The 23,801-nt window shown below is 39.8% G+C and overlaps 1 protein-coding gene and 1 non-coding gene across 4 annotated transcripts in view; one reads left to right on the forward strand and one right to left on the reverse strand.

Annotated features, from left to right (window-relative positions):
- LOC141908180 (uncharacterized) overlaps positions 1-23,428 on the reverse strand; it is a 39,046-nt gene extending 15,618 nt beyond the window's left edge. The window contains exons 1-2 of one of the 3 annotated variants that reach the window (XM_074798076.1): positions 23,377-23,421; positions 13,504-13,578 (exon numbers count right to left, since the gene is read on the reverse strand). The gene's annotated coding sequence lies outside the window, so the exon portion shown is untranslated. Of the gene's footprint in view, positions 1-1,232; positions 1,905-13,503; positions 13,579-23,376 lie in introns of those variants that run through there. The other 2 variants (XM_074798074.1, XM_074798077.1) reach the window with 2 other exon arrangements.
- Positions 23,429-23,529: 101 nt separating this feature from the next.
- On the forward strand, positions 23,530-23,601 carry Trnam-cau (transfer RNA methionine (anticodon CAU)). The gene has a single exon. It is a non-coding gene; the product is annotated as a tRNA-Met (tRNA).
- The last annotated feature ends 200 nt before the right edge of the window (positions 23,602-23,801 follow it).

The raw sequence follows: 23,801 nt of genomic DNA on the forward strand, positions 1-23,801 counted from the left end.
TTTTAACCAGGGTTTAGACCGTAATAATAATAACGTCCAGTTACATGAGGACAATGATTTTATGACCTGTATTAGGTCAGAGATGGGGGTCTAAAAAATGTCAGACCCCCAATTAAAAATCAACAGTTAGCGCAAGCTGTTGATAAACTGATGACGGGGTTTAGTGGTGAAAATTCAGATATTAAAAAGGATTTATTTGAAAAATTAGAGAAATCCGTTAGGCAGTATGCTTGTCCTGAGAATATTCCTAGTTTGGCCGTAACTAAAGTGAATCAGCCAATTTGGTCGAAGTTAAATAAAGATTCGGCTGCTTTTGATTTAAAATGTCAAAAAATTCAGAATTATAACCTTAGAGGTATAACTGCAGTCACACAAGCTATGGATCTTTTATCGGGTCCGGACCCTTTGGACAAAAAGACGTTAGGTATGACGTTGTATCACTCTTTGAGTCTTTTTGCGCAAAGCAATTATGAGATGAATTTGAGACGTCGGGAACTATTGAAGCGTGGGTTCAACGACGTTTATAAGCCAATCTGGCTCCCCTCAAATCCGATTGGGAAAGAACTTTTCGGGGATCAACTTGATGACAAGTTACGAGACATAGAAAGGTCAAGTCGTATGGTTACGAAGATGGTAGATCGAGGTCGTGGGAACTATCGATCTAGAGGTTATGGGAACAGGAGATTCCAGCCATATAGAAGGCCTGCTTGTTCTAATTTCCCAAAACAGGATTTTTGGAAAAGAGGTCAACATCAGAGGAAATAGTAAGTTCCCAATTATCTTCTGTTGCTGGCCGAATTAAACATTTTTTCTCTTTCTGGGAGACTTTAACTTCTGACAAATCAATTTTGAATTTGGTTTTGGGTTATAACATTGAATGGAATTCGGTGCCTCCTGATCAAATTTTTCCACCGCGTTCTATTAGATTTAATGAAGTTGAAACTTCTGCTATTGACTCACTATTATCAGATTTTTTGAGTCGTGGAATTATTGAACTGGCTTTTCGTCGTTCCGAAAAAAGATGGATCATTCAGACTTATTTTGAATTTGACTTGTTTAAACAAGCATGTCAAGTATTATCATTTTAAAATGAACTCTTTGAAATCAGTTCTTAGTCTTATGACTCCTGGTTGTTTCATGGCCTCTCTAGATTTGAAAGATGCCTATTATTCTGCTTGTAGTGATCGGAAATATCTTCGATTTATTTGGAAGGGTCAACTTTTTCAGTATACCTGTCTTCCGAATGGAATTTCATCGGCTCCAAGAATTTTCACCAAGCTTCTGAAACCTGTTTTTACTCCTCTCCGAGAATTGGGGTATATTTCTGTAGATTATATTGATGATATTTATCTGCAAGGAGATGACGAGCCTTGTTGCGATGATAATGTAGGCCTTACAGAAAAACAATTGGTTAATTGTGGTTATGTTATACATTCGGTTAAATCGGAAAAGAAACCTAGTACTCAATTTGTAAGCAGTTCATTTCTATAGCTGCCGGATATGTTATGGTTAGTTAGTTACCCAATTATTGGTGGTAAGCTTTTATAATCGCATGGATTTATTCTGGCAACTATACAAACTGTGGGTTTGTGAAAATATGCGATTGTGAAACTAAACCACAGACAGGTTACTACTGACTGTGGTTAGCTATGACTATGGACAGGTTACTGGTTATGGTTAGCGTGATGATTTTCTAAACAATATTGTAAAGTGTAGATACGCAGGTGACCGGCCTTGTCAACTTTTAAGCACAACAGAAATGAGAAACTGGGTACCAGGTATCATTTTTAGCACTTAGAGCTATATAATGTGGACATGTGAATAGTGCCCATGTTAGCAAGAAGAATAAAAAGAATTGCCAGTGGGCAGTCAGCTAGTCATAGGTCAACTTAATTTTCAACAGTTGTATATGAATAGTCAATTCATGCTGTCCTGGGAACGCCTGTCAAAAACTTGATTTTGACTAACAAGTGGTTGCAGATAAGTAAATATCTTTGCTAGCAAACACCCTAGCCCAAATATTATGCCTGCCCCTCAGAAATTAACCAAGCCAATGATTAACTTATTACATTATACATCGGACTCGACAGTCTTTTTAATAGGACAGCCTATCTATCTTAATAAATTGAATATTAACACAGGGGTCAGATGCAAAACGTTTTTTTACCCCAGAGTATCCTAGGTACTAAATAAAAAATTGGTTTTTCAATTTTTTTCACTTCTTAGAATACTGGGGTAAAAACTTTTTGCGTCAGGCCCCGTGGTGTATATTGGAAAATTGGATTGAAATATGAAAGCCAGAAGATTAAAAACAACGAATTCCAACAAAAAATATGACAACCCCATATAACCTATTGTCTCCCTTTCTTTGGGTAAGGGAGCATCACAAAATTTCTATAGTTCCGTCAATTAGAATAACTGTCTAATTGGTTTTAACCCCACACCCCCCTTTGATTAGACATGTGCCGAAGTTGGAACTATTGATTTTCTAATGATATACCACAGACAAAGAAAAGACATCTCACGAATATATTTCGATCACAACTTTTAATCGTAAAAATTAAATTGCAAAATTACAAGTGGAAAACCTATCAAACTCTAATAGATTTTATAACCAAAGTCAAATATATCTAAAATACCAATAGCATCTAAAAGAGAGATGGTTAAATCAACTGCGTGTAATATATTTGAAACTGCAAATCAATTCAAAGTTATCTTGCACCATAATAAATCCATAGTTTGGCAGTCATGATGAACCCGCAGGAGGCCTTAAACCCCCCCACCCCCTTCCGCGAAGGTCCGCAACGGTCATAATGGACCGTGAGGACTATATCCTCGAGGCCCGAACCCAGCTCAATAACCCGACTTACTACAGGAAACTAGACGCGCCTATTTATCGCGAAACGAGACAAACAATTCACAACACAGTTGACGACATGAGAAGACGTAATGTAGTCACCCGTAAAACCGCAGACTTCCTTAAATACCCACCCGTACCCCGAAAGAGACTTTTTTACTTACTGCCAAAAATCCATAAAAATCCATAAAAATGGACTGTCCCGTACGAAATCCCACCGGGCCGACCGATCGTGTCAGATTGTAGCAGTGAGTCATATCACGTAGCCGCCTGGATCGACCATTATTTACAACCTCTAGCCTCCAATCACCACTCGTACCTTAAAGACACGACTCACTTTCTCGAGACCATTCAGCAGCAAACTCTAAGCCCAGACTCCCTCCTAGTTACTCTTGACATTAGCTCACTGTACACCAACATTGGCCACGATGACGGACTCCGAGCAATACGCAACGCGTTCATAAGACACCCGGACCCGGACAGACCCGACAAATGAACTCGATTCAATACACCTTCCATGCAATAATTTGGATAAGCCAGGACGCTCATAAAATACACATGGATCTGCTTTATATATGATAACAATTACAGAGGTTTGCATCGAGCAGTGCCCCCCCCCCTTATGCCGCCTACATCAGTGCAAAATGATTTTGGCAGTATAGAGAGTATGGCGGTATATCGGGGGTGTTTTAATATGTATTTGTATAGAGATGTACAATGTGAAGACCTGGTGGTAGGCGGGGAGGCATTAAATGGGATGGCGGTATATCGGGAGTTGACTGTACAATGAATTCAGAGTCCTTTAACAATAAATCGTATAGATTATGTTGCTTATCATGGATGTATTTCAATGATTTAAGTGTCGAGCACAATGAGGCCAATACCGAAAACAAATTCAGCGAAAATGACTCCACCAATGATGAATAGGCCCAAGCCGAAAATTATTCCACCAAGGAAGAATGAACCAAAAATGATTCCACCCGTAATGAATGAACCAAAAATTCCGCCCCTGGAGATCAATAAACGAAAGTCATCTAGTACCATTACATGCACGACCACTGAATGTTCTGGTGACGACTTCCTTCGAGCTGCTTCACTTTGAAGAGACTATCGGTAAGCTGTGACTAGATTTGTATATTAATTCATTGAAGAGATTTCTCTTGTAGAACCTTTTAGATAGTGACATGATATGCCTGTATTACTGATTCGGCAAAAACCGTATTTTGGTTAAAGAACTTTTTCTGAAATTCACGGGTGTAAACATCCACCATTTTGACCGAATAATCCGATTTAATTATCATTTCTATTTCTGCCCGCCGATTCTGATATAGTTATACATCCCTTACTATTACAATACGTCTTCTCATGATATTCAATGCAATATATCATTTCGACGTTCAAATAGTGCTCATTATATAATCACAGGAAGCCATTCTACATCTTTGTCAATAATATTTTGCCAAGTAGCTTGTATGTGTACACATAGACCTGTGACGTTTTGCACATCGATTTACAGTTGTCGTTTGTAAAATGACGCTGAATGTTTAACATTGTTTAGGTTTCATAATGGTAACGTTTTATAAGATGTCAAAAAATGTTTCATTTACAAGGTGATCTTAAGTCGTCACTTTTTCATGAATTGGCTTCCCCCTGGTGGCCACATAGAAAATCATGAGACCTTGAAACTTTGCACAGGGGCTAAGCATTACACCAATTACATATCTGCAACACATTTTCATTATCAAATCTGCTTCATTTAGAAGTCTATCCGACATCATCTATTCCATGTATTAAGCATCCATGAAAACAAATATGACTGCCAGTCGGCCATCTTGGATCCAATTACAAAATAAAATGTACACGCACAACTACATATCCAGTCAAACAAATGTATAAATCTACAAGGAGAGAGCCAGTAGTTAAGGAGTAGATCTCCGGACAAGATTGTGTCCACAAATGGACAACCTGACCCCAGTATACCACCCCTACACTTCATTGAGGGGTGTATAATGAAGTGAAATAAATTCATACGTGTTATGAAATACTCAATAATGTGTCGTTTAGGGGCACAATATTAGTAATTCTTACTCTCCTTTTGATTTTAGGCTCACAAAACACAACTTAGTGAGAACCAGCATGACAAGTAATCCTGCAGCTTGCGTCTAGGGATTACTCGAAGAATTTACCAGCTGGATGGAGGAAAGCGCTTCCAGAATACAATCAAGAGTGGATTGCAAATGCTCTTTTTCATGAAGAAAAGTCGCCAATGGATCCGAGTAAAGACATGCAGCTGTGGTGGTACTCGCAGCAACCAATGCCGTCAGCCACCAAGTTGCCTACCATGAAGCATTATTTTGGACATTGTTCATTCCGATGGATGCCTTGGCGTCTCTGGCGTGTGAAATTAGTCTGCCCATACAAAAGTTGTCCAGGAAGACATAGAGAGTTGATGGCTGCAGGAATATAACAGAAAATACGTCGAGTCTTGGATATAGACATGTTTTACTTAATTGCTTCTGAGAACTTGGAATGCTTCTGGTATGTTTCCTTCCTTAATAACCAAAAATAGAGGGTTACTATCAACAGGGCCTCGTCGGACTGGGAAACTGTCACCAGTGGTGTACCCCAAGGAAGTGTACTCAGCCCTACCTTATTCTTAATACATATATCAATGATTTACCAGAAAGTTTTACCTCCGATATGCTGATGTTTGCTGATGACTCAAGATTGTACAGGGGAATGAAAAACCATTACGATCATGACATTTTCCAGGAAGACATTAACATAACAACTGAATGGTCCGAGACTTGGCTAATGCCTTTCAACAACTCCAATTGAAAAACCTTACATCTCGGCAGCAAAAACATCAAACAACAGTAAGATGAGAAAATTAAACTTTGACAGTCACATCCAAAACTGTGTGAATAAAGCCAGATCTATGACTGGACTCATAAAAAAAACCATTCATTATAACCACTATCTTCATATTACCTATCCAAATCATTATTAGACCTCACGTTGAGTACACTTCAGTTGTTAGGAACCCTTCAACTATTAAAAACATCAAAATTTTGGAATCAGTACAAAGAAAAGCACCAAAATGGTCCCTGAACTAAAAGACGTACAGAGAGCATCTTAAAACTCTTTTTATCAACCCCAGGCTTCAAAAAAGTTATAAGCAGGGATCGATTCCTAGCAATATTGACTTTTCTACACTGTGTAAATGAGGAAGGCCCACCCTCAACAAAGATGATAAAATCTATAAAACTAGACCAGTGCTGGATCATTTGTTGACTAAGTTCACGAATTTTTATGTGCCTGGTGAAAATGTTTCCTTAGACGAGGGCATGATCCCAACGAAAAGTCGACTCTCAATAAAACAATACCTCAAAGACAAGCCCGTAAAATGGGGTATAAAAACTTTTTTATTGTGTGACAGTGACAGTGGATATATTATAAACGCAGAAGTATATACAGGTGCACAAAATGATCCTGAGGATGTGGAAGTTCTCGATGCAACCAGTAATTTAGTTCGACGTCTTTGTAAACCGTAGTACAGTAGTTTTCCTTAGCGAACATCTTCTGGACGATATGAACACTCGTATTGTTGGAACTACAATGACAAACAGGAAGAGATTTCCTGTATGTATCAAAACAGTGAACGACTTAGCACGTGGTGAATATAAGCGCCGTTTCAACGCTCTTGTGTTGATGGACAAAAAGCCAATCCACTTCCTCTCTACTGCTCATCTAAAATCTCCTGACACTGAAGTAAGGAGATACATAGCTGCAGAAGGAGGCAGGGTTCAAGTCCCTGCTCCTAGTATAGTAAAAAAATATAATATGCACACGGGAGGAGTTGATCTCAATGACCAACATACAAAGATGGTTAAGTCCAGACGTCATTACAGATGGCCGCGTAGACTTATGGTTAAATTTATGATGTGGGCCATTTATAATGCATACATACTCAAAAGAAAGACCAATCCAAACCAATCCATCACCAGTAGCATCCTATTGCTTCCATGATTTTGTTGATGAACTCGTCATGATCTTGTGAGTGATCATGTTGCAAATAGGGACGAACCTGTTCTCAGTCAACGTCGCAAGCATGAACACGATCTACAAAGACTGAATGCTGGACAACATTTTCCTGAAAGGGGAGCAGAGGCTACTTCTAACAATCATTGTGTTGTTTGTGATGAACGATATAAACGTGCAAAAAGGAATGGGGATGTAAATCTACCTAAGAGACGCAAAACTGTATATAGGTGTATGTTATGTAACGTTCTTCTCTGTATCGGCACTGAAGCTGAAAACTGCTTCCGAAAGTGGCATTCACTTCAAAGATACTGGGAGTAGGGTGAGTGTTTGATATGTTTTTTGAGAAGCCTACTTCCTGTACTGTCTAATAAACTTTATTTCATGTAGATATCTTCATTAGTTAAAATTTTACAGCTATTTGAATATAGCCTATTTTTGCCCCCGAAGCCGGGTATATAGTAAAAGGTAATATTAAACGTCTGGGTTCATAGGGTTAAGACAAGATGAAGTGAAGGCAATGATCACATCTCAATTCGGTCCGATCCTGAAAATCGATTCGATGCGAGAACAAGGAAAGTTGCGAAGAAAATAGGCGGTGTGACTAGTGCTGTGAGCCATGAATGTTGGAAATGAACATGGCCAAGTAATGATCGGTCTGACAACGGGTGAAAATTATGCGTGGATCACGATGCTGAAAGGAATCGTTCAGCGATATGAAATGCTGGTGTCGTGGTCCCAGAGGTTCTGTATATTGATCGAGATTCTTGTAGGAACATGGTCATGGTGAAAGCGTAAGAGCCATGGACTTCTCGATATTTGGCATTTTATGCGAAGATTTGCCAGCGGTTGCACGACTGATGCACATCGGCTATATAGTACCTTTTTGAGAAATCTTAGTTGATGTATTTTCAAATGGGACCCGCTGGACTTTCAAAATTTGAAAAAAGCAAAATCCAAAATTCTCGCTAGCCAGGGAGTTTCTGGGCTTAGTGATAAACAGCTGATGCAGCGAATTACGAAGCAGGAGTAAGCTCTTCACTGTAAATGCACTACCCGCGGTACTGAAGAAACTATCCGGCTCCGTCAATCAATCTCATCAGTGTCCGGAGATACTGGCAAAGATACCCTCGGAGAATTTGGGACAAGCAAAGATGATACATTACATGCATTCAAGACCCACCTAGTGTTGAACTGTACGCAGACTGGCACATCCAAAAAAGGAAATAGTCTTTTACCTACATATCAATGTGCCCGAGGTACTACTTCACTGGAGTCTTTTCATCTTCACCTAAGTCGATTTATCCCAGGTAAATAGTTTGATAATCAGTCTGTACTACGAACGATAATTTTTTTTTCAGTGATGAAATTTAGCTAGGTCATATTTGTAAATTTGAGTTTTTGCTTGATTTATTTTCAGGAACTATAGCTAATGATGCAAGCTACCAGGCTTACCTGGTTGATGGACTGTTGCGCTGGAAGGAGGACCGAGCTGTTGATACCACTTCCGGAAATTGTGAGGTGTACTCATACAGTGGCTATCTCCGTCAACACATCGATGAGTTAAGCTCAAAAGTTCTCCACAAAGAATTGTTGCCATCATACCAAGCACCCCTCAAGTACACTGGAGAACTGATCGGGATCAAGTACCTGTATTATCTTACTGGAAAGATCCCCAATGTCTATAGATCATTGCTTAATGAGGAGGCTGCTGAGGATCTGGATGACACCCCTGGGGAAGCTGGCGCTAATACAGTTGACGAAGGCATTGTATTGGAGCAAACCTTTGATGAAATAATTCTATGCCAGGGGATGCAGATATAGAAGATGATTTATTAGGTAGGTTGCCATTTCAATGCAGAAATTTGATCTTGATACTTACTTATAGTTTAACAAATTAATTTGTTTCTTCTAAAGATCTGGCTTGATATCTAATATCAGTTATGCTATGCATAAGTCCATCATGCATGGTAGGAATTTTTTGTAATGTAGAAATTTAACTTATTTACAGTTTCATTCAATTCATCACAATCATCCAATGAAGCCGATAATCACCCTTCAACGATGGAACTTACTTCCAGACAAACATAGGCTTATGTGTAAATCTACAAGGAGAGAGCCAGTAGTAGGAGTAGATCTCCGGACTAGATTGTGTCCACAAATGGACGACCTGACTCCAGTATACCACCCCTACACTTAGTTGAGGGATATAATGAAGTGAAATAAATTCATAGGTGTTATGAAATACTCAATAATGTGTAGTGAAGGAGCACAATATTAGTAATTCTTACTCTCCTTTTGATTTTAGGCTCTTAAAACACAACTTTGCGAGAACCAGCATCGAAAGTAATCCTGATGCTCACTTCTATGGATAACTCAATGAATTTACCAGCTGGATGGAGGAAAGCGCTTCCAGAATACAATCAAAAGTGGATCGCAAATGCTCTTTTTATGATGGAAAGTCAATGCCGTCAGCCACCAAGTTGCCTACCATGGAGCCTTATTTTGGACACCATTTATTCCAATGGATGCCGCCTCGTCTCTGGTGTGTGGAATTAGCCTGCCCATACAAAAGTTGTCCAGGAAGACATAGAGAGTTGATGGCCGCAGGAATGTACCAGAAAAAAACGTTGAGTCTTCGATATCGACATGTTTTACTTTATGGCTTCTGAGAACTTGGAATGCTTCTGGTATATTTCCTTCTTTAACAACCAAAAATAGAGGGTAACTATCAACAGGGTCTCATCAGACTTATTATCAAACTATTTACCTGGGTGTACCCCAAGGAAGTGTACTCGGCCCTAACTTATTCTTAATACATATATTAACAATTTGCTAGATAGTTTTACCTCCGTTATTATTTGCCAATGACAAAAGATTGTACAGGGGAATGAAGATCCATTACGATTATGACATTTTACAAGACGACATTAACAAAACAACTAGTGGTCCGAGACTTGGTTAATGTCTTTCAACAACTCTTAAGTGTAAAACCTACAGCAGTAAAAACATTAAACAACAGTACTACTTAGCTACTAAATCTGGAAACCTTCCCATATCACAGGTAGGGTCTGAGAAGGACCTTGGAATTGAAATATGTAGAATTTAATTGAATCATATTGCTCGACGCAACAAAGTACAACACAATCCAAAATATTCGCGCTTTCCTACTAATCTTATCATGTATACTGGTATACAAATCATGGATGCAATTCTTTCCGAGTTGAAACTTGATGAAGTTATAGAAACATTCCGGAGGGAAAATGTAAGGATAACTATTCAATATAGGCCCAAGGACAATAATATGTAGGCCTGTTATGATATGCCGTGCCGGTGGATGATGGATGGATTGATGACGGATGTCGATATGGAAAAAATCCAGATTACGATCGACTCAAACTATACGTGGGAACTCCATACCATGGTCTGACTCCTGACACGACCGAGCTTATTGTAGCAGACGCCCCTACTACTCGGAGGAGGAGTTCACGTGTTCATTTTTGTATCCGTAGGCTGGAACGGGAACCTGTTATATAACCAAACCAACCAAACCCCATTTGCTTTTCTTACAGGACAAGACAGAAGTGCCACGGTTGCCATGATTATTTTGCAGATTTATCGTCGCATCAGGAAAAATGTGTCTACATTCCCCTGGAGGGGGTGTCGTACAAGTGTACGACCTGTGGGCATACCGGCCCACGGGCAGATTCAATTCGGCGCCACGCTCATCGAGATCATAATACTAGACGGCGCCACACCACGGTGAAGGTCGTCGAGGTCCCAATTTGCAACCGAACGCCCGATAGACGTCAGAGTACCGGGGAGCCGTCGACGAAGAAGCGGAAGAGCGGAGATGAGAGTGAGAGAAAGAGGGAAAGCGAGAAGAGAGTAGAGAGAAAGTGAGCGTGAAGAGCAAGGAGAGTCAGGAGAAGTGTGAGGAGAAAGGAGAGAAAATAGTTGAAGAGCTGGAGAGCGTAGAAATGGAGCTGTTGGAAGAGAGAACAGAGGAGGAAGTAACCAATAGCGAAGATACAGAGAAAGAGGAAGTGAAGACTGGTGAGAGCGGGGAAGGAGCAGGTCCAGGAGTGTGTCGAAGTGGAGGGCGGTGTGAGTGAAGCATGGAAGATCATGGAAGAGATGGCGATAGTGAACGAGGAAGTGGTGGATGTGCGGAGGGTAGTCGAGAAGAAAACGGCAGAAGCGGAGACGAGGAAGAGAGAAAAAGAAACGTGGGGCCAGCGGGCTGCATGGATCGCGGCAGCCAGTCGTGAATGGCATAACGCAGAATACGTGGACCACCGGAGGAAAGTAGTAGAGGAGAGGGGTAAGCTGCAGGAGCAAAGGGGAAAGCTGGAAGAAGAGGAGAGAGGCGTTAGTGCAATCAGCGAGGCGGGAGAAGGAGAGACGAAGGCGAGGTATCGGCGTATTCACCACAGAAGCTCGGGGAGTATTTCCAACAATGGTGGGGAAACACTACACCCACGTATGTACCAACTACTATTCATACAACTAAGCCTTCCCAAGTATGTCCGGTCGAGAGTGTGAACAACGCGACTGAAGAATTGGCGCCCAGCGGAGTGGCCTCAGCGCCACGGGCGAAAACGTTGCTACATAGTCATCCAACATGTTATGGGCGGCCTGCCACTTTCCGGGGAACGCACGGCACCCCTTGCGTCGTCCCTTTTGCGGGAAGATGGCTCGAGTGGCCGGTATAGAGTGGATCCCCCCTACGAGAACGTAAAGAACTAACTTCGGCGAGATTCACGCGCACCCGTTGCTGCACGGCGATTTAGTGTTATTCAGATTCGACGAGACACAATTCTATTGCAACGCCTGCAAGATAGAGGGACTAGACGAGTGAATCCGATCATCTAAAGTTTAAGAGCAGCTATGTAGTCGAGCCTCGTTAGTGCAATCCGGCTTTCAACGGAAGCCTCAGTAATACGATGGGTTAAGAGATTCGGGTTATCTTTCTGGTAGTAATTTTCTGTAGAAGTGTTGCTTATTACGATCACGTTAATACGGAGGTCGCTGGGTGTAGCAATTCCTTTTATTTCCTTTGCAATGTCTGGCACATAAGTCGGAGCGATATTCACAGCTCAATCCAGGACACCAGATGGCATTTCTGTGAATTTTAACTGGAAGGGAAGCTTGTGACCTGGAAGTTGTAAGACTACTGCGTCAGAGAGGTTTAGGCACTAGTTTATCTCAACTCCATAAGAAGCTGCAGGAACAACAGGGCGCTGAAGTTTCAGAAGCATCAGGTCACCCAGGAGCTAACTGAGTGTGAGAGCTTTTAAATAGCCACAAAATCTGGTCTTTTGAGACCCCTTTCATTTGCAGAACGACCTCAAAAAATGACCCTACCATCATTCAGCTGGCTTATGTATATCTATGTCAGGGATGTTCATAAAGACCAGATGAAGTGAAGGCAATGACCACATCTCAGTTCGGTTGGATCCGGAAAATCGATTCGACAAGGAAGGTTGCGAAGAAAGTAGGCGGTGAGACTGGTGGCACTGCTTTGTGAGCCACATATGTTGGCAATGTATAACCGTTCTGACAATGAGTGAAAATTATGCCTGGATCGCATTGTAGAAAGGAATGGTTCAGCAATACAAAAATGGTGGTGTTGTGGCTATACAGATCATTTTTGTATACAGATTGTGATAGCGTAGTAAGCTTTAGGAGAGTGTGTCTGTGTGGAGGGCGGTGTGAGTGAAGCGGGGAAGATCATGGCGGAGATGGTGATAGTGAACGAGGAGGTGGTGGATGTGCGGACGGTAGTCGAGAAGAAAACGGCGGAAGCTGAGACGAGGAAGAGAGAAAAAGAAACGTGGGGCCAGCAGGCTGCATGGATCGCGGCGGCCAGTCGTGAATGGCATAACGCAGAATACGTGGAGCACCGGAGGAAAGTAGTAGAGGAGAGGGGTAAGCAGCAAGAGAGGAGGAGAAAGCTGGAAGAAGAGGAGAGAGGCATTAGTGCAATAAGCGAGGCGGGAGAAGGAAAGGAGAGACGGAGACGGAGGCAAGGTATCGGCGTATTCACCACAGAAGCTCGGGGTACTATTCATACCACTACGCCTTCCCAAGTACGTCCGGTCGAGAGTAATGTCGACATCATGGTCTAAGAATTTCAAAACAAATGGCAGGGCTACTGCGATTTATCCATACATACACGTGCCTTATACATTGCACATCTGTCCAACCCAAGTATTTTCCGCTCAAGAGTTACTAGCGACAATATCTTTATTTTACAGGGTTTGCATTTATATATATTCTATTTCATAATTTATCAATTAGTGATTCATAAGCTGACAGTGTATATATAAATATAGTAGGCCTGCTCGAATGAAACCACTCCGTTTGGGTTTCATCACACAAGGGGGTTTCCTTTATATGCACAGTATAAATGAAGTCAAACGGATCTAACCAACCATCGGATATTACAAACTCTTTAGGATTTAACAAGCAACTCGGGTGGCTGGAGTGAAGCCTAACACTGACGAGGACCATCACCGAGCTATATCAGGAGAAATCATTCAGCAGAATGCTCCTGTGATAGCAACCAATTTTTTGCCTTATCTTATCTTTCATTGTTTCACCTTCCTATGCACAGTCTATACCAGTTGTTGCTCTAGCACAGATACATGTCCCATATAAAACTCAGTGGAATAGAGCTAAACGTAAAAAGAAGAGGAAGTTGGTGTTAAACGCAGAAAGTATGTGCGAACAAAAGCCATAACCTACCTACCCACATGGAAACTAGGGGTCCAGGGACACCATGCCCACTTGGAGAGTGGTTCCAAATGCTCAACAATCTAACAATTTCAATATTCAACGCCCCCTGGTGACCATATACAGAAGCCAATGACCTTGAAACTCACCACAATCATAGAACATGTCAGCAGCTACGATTTTGTAATTGATTGTGATAACAAAATATGCCTCGTTACCACTTTAATATGGAAATACTGTTATTCTACTATTCAACGCCCCCTGTAGACCATATTCAAAACCCAATGACCTTGAAACTCACCACAATCATAGAACATGTCACGAACTATAACTTTGTAATTGATCATGGTAACAAAATATGCCTAGGTACCAATATGATAAGGAAATACTAAGTTATTCTACTATTCAACGACTTCAATTCCCCAGATGGCTGGGATTTGATACTAGTCAACCCATAGAACTGATTGTGTTCTTCGACGCAACACCCAAAGCGGCACTAGGGTGCGTAGCATATATGAAACAATCTGACTCAGTTCAACTGATAGGATTTAGAAACAAAGTCGTTTTGCCACACCAAGTCGGGATGGACGGTACCAAAACTTGAGTTAGAAGCAATGGTCATAGCGGCCAAATACCCAAGTGCAAAAAGACCTTAAACAATTTGTCAGGCATAGAGTGACGACGATTAGATCGTTGTCTACAACCAATCAGTGGTCACATGTCGTGTCCAATGAGAATCCATCAGACATATTGTCCAGAGGGGCAACGTTCAACGAATTAGCAAAATCGATCTGGAATTCCGGCCCGCTGTGGCTCACGGACTCCCAAAGGGCAGCACCCCTCATGTTGAAGAATCGGATACTGCCACACTGTTGGCAGCCAGCGTTGAATTTGAAAATGTATTTCAACCTGCATTTCCTGATTGCCATCAAGGCATAGACAATGTCATTGACTTGAAAAGTTTCAATGATTATGATAAACTACTTCGAGTTACAGCTCGAGTGAAATGTGCCTTCACAGTAGGCCGAAGCCATGCAATCTCAGCGGCGAAGCCGAGAGGTTATGGATACGTTTGATCATGGACGTATAAACTAGAAGGACGGCACACCGGCTATAAGATCAAAGGCCCCGCTGATAACAGCCGTTCGCACTGTATTTGCAAGTGCGAGCTGAACAGGTGCCCGTTCTTACGGGCAACTGGCTAGCGTCTCGTTTCCAGGAACAGAGTTACGGGAATGTGCAAGCGTAATAGATGCTATTTATATGCGTAATAGACATGCGCAGTCATTGCAATAATAAAGATGGCCATGTGCTTGGCATTTTAGTGAAAATTTCTCGAAAATACGTCAATTTTTAGCGAATCTACGGCACATCAAGTGACGGATGCACATCATAACATTTTTCAAAGTTAAGGTGAATATAAAGCCAAATTTCTCATAGTCACACTCTTTTCCTCCATTTTTGAATTATGTATTTAAATGAAGAAAGAGCTCATCTTTAAGCTAGTCCACATGGTTTGAACGCCAAATGATGCCAAATTGTCGAAATTCTGACTAGAAAATCGAAGTGTTTTAATAATTATGCCTTCCATTTGAACGGATTTTCAAGGAGTAACGTTCTGAAGTTTTCAGTCATAAGAATAATCTGCACATACGTATAATATGTATACCAAGCTAAAAGACTATTTTATGAACAAACTTTAAAATCATAAATCATGGTTTTGTTTAATCATTTTATATTTTCAGATGAGCTTCCTGAAATTTCAAACAATTGTTGTTGACGGAGTGTCATTCTTAAAATTTATCAAGTAGTATCACATGTTATAACAAATTTACAAATAACAAATTCATAGTCATTATATTCACATTACTGATTGTATTTCTTATTTTCATATTGTATAATTAATAAACGATGAAATAAAAAAAGAATATTTGTTCGTTCAGATACCTTTCTTGAGTGTGGATATTTTTGCGGTCTAAGTAAAGCTTAAAATTGGAGACAATGAAATTTAGAATTTAACACAAAATATCTTTTAAATCATATAATATTTGATTTTATAGATTGATTAAATTGTGGTTTCTTAGCTTGTTAAAAAAACTAACTTCTGTCGGAACTAGCCGAATATACCCGAATCACAGCCAAAGCTGTCATATCATTGTTCCCCAGATGGAATTACGCAATAGGCAAGATGTGTGAAGTGTTAACTCAGCGCTGATAACAAGTGTCGGAAATACAGTGGATTCCTTTGAACTAGGCTGGTGGGCTGTCCTTCTAGTTTATACGTCCATGGTTTGACCCAGGAAACATATTATTCTGAGATCTTTGCATACATACGAGCATCATGACTAAAACAACGATGAGATGTCCGACTATTGTTCGACAGTTGGGCTTATACATTTACCGATTTGGGTATGTAAGTAGTGCTGGGAGACTGGATCAAGCTGATACACCTGATAGACAAAGATAAGCTGATTAAGGTTCCGCCCTGTTTCTCCTATATATACTTTGTCGCAAACTTTACAAGGTATTTTATAAATTCCACAGTTTAGGGATTCAGTTTTCGGTATGTTATTAATCAATATGTTACTAAGTTTATTATTGTATTTAAAGATAAGTTGTTTATTTAGTGACAGAAGAGAAACTTTAGAATTCTCGAGGAAAGGTACATACGGTACAATGATAGGCTGTTTATCGGTAGCCAAGGTTCTAAGGTTGTTATTTCTAAAATGCGTAGTACGAGCTTGTATTCACCATTGTTTTAATTTAAGTGCCCCCTAGTTTTTCTTTTTACTACTGATTTCAAGTTCTAATTTATATTTATACTCACTATTGTTGTTTATAATTACCCCTTAGTTTGCTTCCGTTTAATCTATTTTAGCGTGTAACTGTTTCTACGTTAATTTTCCTTTAGTTTGTATCATCTCTGATTACTTGAATTAGTCTCTGGATTGTATATATATCTCATAATTTTTGTATTTTCTCATTATTTCTGAAGATGACTATTAGGATATAGCCGAAACGTTGAAATAAACTACTATCTTGAAGTTTCATTTTCGGACTTTTTCGTTATAATTGTGGGATTCTCTCTACTTAGATTGGAATTTCCTGTTGTTGAAATTTAGTCAGGGAGAAGAGGAAGGTATCTCATGATCGAGAGAGGGCAGTAACTAATTGTCCTCTCTTTTATAAGTTAGTTCTTTATTAAAAACCAACTAGGTTTTTAATTTATGAAAGCTTTAGATCTCGCATTGGATCGGAAATAATTAGCAATTGCTCATTGCTGATTTATGAGTAATTAAGGAGTTACTGCTGATTGAACTTTTGTGGAATATCGAAGTGCTATTCGTTCGACCAGGAACAGAATTTTAACTATTTGTAAACTACAAATAAAACAGAGTACTGCAGCTTGCTGAACTTAGTATTAATTTTTTCTCTGCGAGAATATAAAATTTGTATCGAATGGCGCATTGATTTCAAATTGTTCACATTTGAGAATTGAAAGTATTTAAACGTATTGATTTACCAGAAATCATGGTGCCATTCCGGAATTGGATTTAAGCTACTTTTATTTTGGCGATGTATGTGGATTGGTGAGCGATGTGGTTTCGTTTGGTTTATTTCTTGTGTATTGGCTGTAGAGAATGATTTGGTAACTTTGTAATCGTGATGCATATGGAAAATTGGAAAGTGAATTTATTGTGTTAAGTGAAAAAACAAACTGACTGACATTATCGAATTTGGATGAAGTGGCTTGAAAGAAACTGTGTTAAATTAACCTTAATTGGACAATAGTTATCGATGATTGGTGTAAACGGACAACCAACAAGCAGGTCGTATGATAAAATCTTTTTAGGAAAACTATCTAATACATATCTATACTATAAGCGGCTAGGCGTCTTAACTTTGTAACGCGTAATCTCCGTTCGTGTGGCTTCGATTACGCGTTGAGTGGTATGGATTGAAAGAGGGTGGTCTGATCTGTGTTTTAGAATCGATTTCGTGCCAATACGATAAAGTTTAGGTAAACTTTTGGACCATTTAAGTTTGGACGCTCCGCATGACGTCACTGCGCGCGCTGATCAAAACAAACATTTGAGCGTCGGTTTTTGTATAGTGTGCTTGACTACAGAGACGCGGGTGACCTCAATTCATCTCTCTGCCTACAGAGACGCGAGTGCCCTCAATTCTGGGGATCTAATACTTGTAGTGGAGATTACTGCGATGCGGTGAGCATCAGCTGTTGCTTGGCTTTTGACTACAGAGACGCCGGTGACCTCCTCTCTCTGCCTGGAATCTAATAGTGTATGTATTCGAGCTCACCACAGCGCAAAATTATAATGAATCACTAAGGTGCAGATAAAAATAATATAATATATAATAATATGTAATTTAATATCATATATATTTATTTATCGATATGAAATCTACACTATAAGTCTGGCATTAGAAACAAATATCAAAGAAGAGAAAAAGTATTACAATATTTCACTGTAAACTATGTTTTTGGTTTGTTTGGGTGAGTACTGGGTACCTACTCTGGAAAGGGAAACATAGTGCATGCCATGTGTGAATGGTGAATTCCGGAAGTTCAGTCCAATGTATCTGAATGTTTGGCCCTGTGCTTTGTGAACTGCATGTCATAGCAAAACAGGGGCGTAACTGGAATTACTCTTTCATACCTTTCAATCCGAAAACAATAACAGGCTATTAAATCTCGGTGATTTTTAGAAGAATGGATTGGCATGCTTTTCTTTGGAAATGTGATTGTTGTAGCGACAACGTCATGGTGAAAGCTGTAGAGCCATGGACTCAATTGAATGTCAGACTCGATATTTGGCATTTTATGCGAAGATTCGCCAGCGGTTTGCACGACTGATGCACATCGGCTGTACAGTACCTTTTTAAGAAATGTAAGTCGATGTATTTTCAAGTGGGACCCCGTGGACCTTCAAAATTTGAAAAAAGCTAAGTCCGAAATGCTCGCTAGCCAGGGAGTTTCTGGGCTTAGTGAAAAACCGCTGATGCAGAGTATTTCCAAACAGGAGTTAGCTCTTCACTGTAAACATACTACCAGCGGTACTGAAGAAGCTCCTTCGTCAATTAATCGCGTCGATGTCCGGAGATGCTGGAAAAGATACTCTCGGTGTTCCGCTGTTTAATCGTGAAAAGATGGCAGAGATCTGGGATAAACAAAGACGGCACATTGCGTGCATTCAAGACCCACCTGGTGTTGAACTCTACACGCAGACTGGCACATCCAAAAAAGGGAATAGTCTGTTACCTACGTATCGATGTGCCCGAGGTACTACTTCACTTGAGTCGTTTCATATCCACCTAAATCGATTTATCCCAGGTAAATAGTTTGATAATCAGTCTGTACTAAGAAAGATAATTTTTGTTAGGTGATGAAATTTAGCTAGGTCAAATTTGTAAATATGGGTTTTTGCTTGATATATTTTCAGGAACTGTAGCTAACGATGCAAGCTACCAGGCTTACCCGGTTGATGGATTGTCACGCTGGAACGAGGACCGGGCTGTCGATGCCGTTTCCAGAAATCGTGAGGTGTATTCGTACAGTGGCTATCTCCGTCAACACATCAATGAGCTAAGCTCAAAAGTTCCCCATCATACCAAGCACCCCTCAAGTACACTGGAGAACTGATCGGGATTGAGTATCTGTATAATCTGACTAGAAAGGTCCCCAGTGACTATAGATCACTGCTTAATGAGGAGGCTGCTGAGGATCTGGACGACACCCCTGAGGAAGCTAGCACTGATACAGTTGACAAAGGCATTGTTTTGGAGCAAACCTTCGATGAAACTATTACTTTACCAGGGGATGGAGATATAGAAGATGATTTATTATGTAAGTTACCAATACAAAGTAGTAATTTGATCATAATACTAACTAATTTGTTTCTTCTGAAGATCTGGCTTGATATATCTATTATCAGTTATGCTTATAGCTATGCATGAGCCTGTCATTCATGGTATTTTTGGTGATGTAGAAATTTTACTTATTTACAGTTTCACTCAGTTCATCAAAATCGTCCAACGATGCCGATACTCGCCCTTCAACGATGGAAGTTACTGATATCAGCACTATGAATATCCATCCTGTAATTACAGATGAACTCGGGGATACTTATGTGCCCAACCCTACAGTAACCGATAAATCTTGAGTGTTACCTCCGTTAACAAGTTGCTTGGATGAACAGGTAAGTTCTCACCAACAAATTGATTTTAATTGATAAAATGACCCATAATAGTGTAATAGTTAGCAAAGCTATATTGGTGATTACAATTCTTGTTTAAAGTTATTTTATAGCAGTCTGCTGGACCAGATGGGACAACCAGTTTTGGTCACGTTGTTGCTCGTTTGATAATGGTCAGGCAATATGCAACCAAGGTGCAGACGATGTCATCCGACTATGGAATGAATTTCCCGATTTTGACAAGACACCGATTGTCTTCCCTAAGCGACATCGGGAGAGGCTTATTAAAGGAAGATTTAAAGCGAAAAAGGAAAGAAATGTTGCTCCTGGTGTTGAGAGTTCCCAACGGTAAGTTTTTTTGTAGCAATGATCAATTTTAACCATGTGTGACCATAATAATTGATATTTCGTGTAAAGATCTTTCTCCGTTACCAACACAAATTTGGCTACACTAATCTTAATAAAAATGCCTGCAAAATTCATTTACAGGCAAGTTTATTTTGCATGACAATTATGTATGAATTTCATTTTGTACGGCATTTTTAGGACCCAATGGTGCGCCAGCTCAGTTTCCTGATTGTAAAAGATATGTGGAAGTTGTAAAGAAACTGGCTATGATTCATCGCTCATCGAGGAGAAATGAGCATGGCGTGTCGATGAACCGCTGGTCGTGGATTGGTAGATCTTACCAAACGATGCGGACTACCGTTTTGAATTGTGATAGGGTGATGGCCAACACTAAACGGCAACTGCCTGCGTTGAACCAAACTACGATCTCTCAATGGTATGTTTTGTTTTATCTGTGATGATATTTCGCTCATATTGCACAAAAAACTTAGACCATTGATGATTTCTAATTTTTCAGGTTTACAAAATACTCCAAAAAACAGGAAGGGAAAGTCTTGCTTCAGGGAATACGTTTGCCTGAACCCTTGTTAGCAAGCACAACTGAGCAAATTTCTGCACGACAAAGACCAGAATCGTTTGCCGTATCCGCAAGGGGTGAACGTCACGCATTCACCTCTCCACCAAATACTGCTGGAACATCAAAGTTTAAGGGTCGTCGCTGTGCTACCGCAACTGTGACTTAACACGATTTAGCTGTAACTAGGACAAATACGAGAATCGATTCTACAGCGGTGTCCGATAGTAGTTACACTATGTCAAATATTAGTGTCTTACAGTCAACTCAAACAGCTACTGTGAAGCCTGGCACTGCCGACGACCATTCACTGCCTTCAGCGTTCATAAGGCATGAAACAGGAGAAAACAGTCGACGCAATTTTGTGCCCATCTTACCTTTCGTTCTTCCACCTTCGTATGTACCGTCGATACGCGAACAGATACGCGTTCCGTACAAAACACAGTCGATACCGGTCGGTCAAGAACAAATACGCGTTCTGTACAAAACACAGTGGAATAGAGCGAAGCGCAAAAAAAGAGGAGGAAGGCGGTGTAAAACATAGGAAGTATGTGCGAACGAAAGCCATACCAACCTGCCCTCATTGTAAAAGAAATCGGATTCCCCCTTCACACCAGCAGTTCCACAGCTATCAGTATTGTGGGGAAACAAATGAAAAGACATTTGACGATTGGAAAGATGAACTTAGGAGGAAAGGGGTACCGAAGAAAAAGTGCGACAACTAGCTGCTATATTTTTAAATATTGCTAAGTTGTTTGGATAATTTGGATCATTCTTATGGATATTGATTTTATTTAAGTCTCATCCTAATCGAGGACCGAATTGTTACCAAGTATTACCTCAGGTATTTAAGATTATTTTTAGGCTGCCTGTTACATTGAATATACCTGTTTATTTTCTTAAAGCTCCTTTCAGAATTGTTTGGTAAGTGTAATTAAAATTTTTGTGTATATCAATTTTGCAAGTATTAACATATTCAAGTATCAATATTGTCAAGTTACAAATAATTAACAAGTATTATCATTGTAAAGTTTAAGTAATCAGCAATAAGTATCAATATAACAAAGTTAAAATTTTTAAAGTAGGCCTACTATAATACTCACCTTTTAAAAAATATTGTTCATGTTGCCTGTTATATGTACCATATCTGTAAATATTTTTTTTTGAATTTTCAAAATTGTTCTACTTGTTGAATTAGTTTTTATATGTATAGGGCCTATTTTTGTAAAAAGTTTTGAGTTAATTTTTGAAAAAGGAACATTAAATGAGTATATTTTGATATTAAAACTTAACGTTTTGTGAAAATTAATTTTCTAATACAAAGGAGTCTCCAAAAAGGACAGGAATTTTAGTTAGAGAGGACAGAACTTAAGGAAGGAGTACATGTAGTAGAAAAAAGACAAAAATTGATATTGTATATTATTTTTTGTAATTGTTTTATGGGATTCGAACCTCTATGGTGGGTTTTCCCAAAGGGATTTCGGTGATTTCCTTCTCAGTATGGAGGCCTGTGATGTACATATTGTGGTCGCAAATTGTGGCACCGGACCTGAACCCCCGTGCAGAACTTTTGGCGCAGTGGAAGCATGCTGGGCCCATAACCCAGAGGTCCGTAGATCGAAACTACGCTCTGCTAATGCTTTTCTTTTTTTTCCAGAGACTGAGCATTTGTTCCAAAAATGCTTTAGCTCTTGTCTTATTCCTTCATTTTTTTTCATCAAAATCTAAATGTATATTAAGTGTACCGGTAACTCCATGAAATCATGCAATCTTGCCGTTAGTTCCACAGGGTGCTTTGGTCGAGTGCGACACGGTGATATGGCAAATTCTACTCACTCAGACACTCATCTCCTGAGTCGGATATTGATAATTATAATTTGAATGTCGATTGATTTTGATGTATATACACGCATATATTGTAGGCCCTATATTTTTACTTGCTGTATCATGTGTTTCTTCGACAGCATTCACCGTTTGTCGTTTTCTTAATCCAATAAAAATAATCATTTTTTTCTATTCTATTCCAAAAATGTCTTTTTTAAACTGTCTTTGGCGGTACCGGTAGACCGTAGGCTATAATCCGACTTTTACTGATTCCCAAGGTGGCGACCGTTTCCAGCACGTACGTAAGAACGAGAGGAGGAAAATTTTATAAAAAACCGAATTACATTTTCTGTTGGAGATATTGAAAAACCGACTTCACCACTAGGTTCATCATACAAAAATACATCAGTCAGTGACATAAAGTTTGAAGGACGTAGACGGAGTGGAAGAGGAAGGAACATAGAGCGATGTGAAAGTAAAGCAATGCCGATTCAACCTGCCGCCATTCAGCAATTAACAAACCCGGCTTATAATCAAGGTATAATGATCCAATATATTATTGGTATCGACGCTCTTTTTAATCTTAAGAATTAGAAGGAAAATTCTAACCAACAAATTGGATTGAAATTTGTGAAAATGAAAAAAATTCCCTAAAAATGTTACGAATACAAATATCCACCTATCGCCTTTCTCTCTCTATCTCTCTCTGTCGGGAAGTGATGAGGCTTAAGAAGTGTTTCACATTTTTGGACCTGAAAAAAGTAAATCGCAAAACTTACAATCAACTATTTCACCGACTCGATTCAATCCACCTTCCATCTTCCTCGGAATTACAGCATTGAATGCGAATAGATTGGACTTCGGCCAGGACGCTCATGCAATACGCACGAGAATTTGCTTCATATATAAAATCAATCATTATGGAATCAGCGAGCAGAGTGGCGCAGTGGAAGCGTGCTGGGCCCATAACCCAGAGGTCCGTAGATCGAAACTACGCTCTGCTAATTCTTTTCTTTTTTTCCAGAGACTGAGCATTTGTTCCAAAAATGCTTTAGCTCTTGTCTTATTCTTTCATTTTTTTTCATCAAAATCTAAATGTATATTAAGTGTACCGGTAACTCCATCAAATGATGCAATCTTGCCGTTAGTTCCATGGGGTGCTTTGGTCGAGTGCGACACGGTGATACGGCACATTCTACCTCTC

This window comes from Tubulanus polymorphus, chromosome 7 (genome assembly GCF_964204645.1).
Source record: "Tubulanus polymorphus chromosome 7, tnTubPoly1.2, whole genome shotgun sequence".
In the NCBI taxonomy this organism is placed as follows: Eukaryota; Metazoa; Nemertea; class Palaeonemertea; order Tubulaniformes; family Tubulanidae; genus Tubulanus; species Tubulanus polymorphus.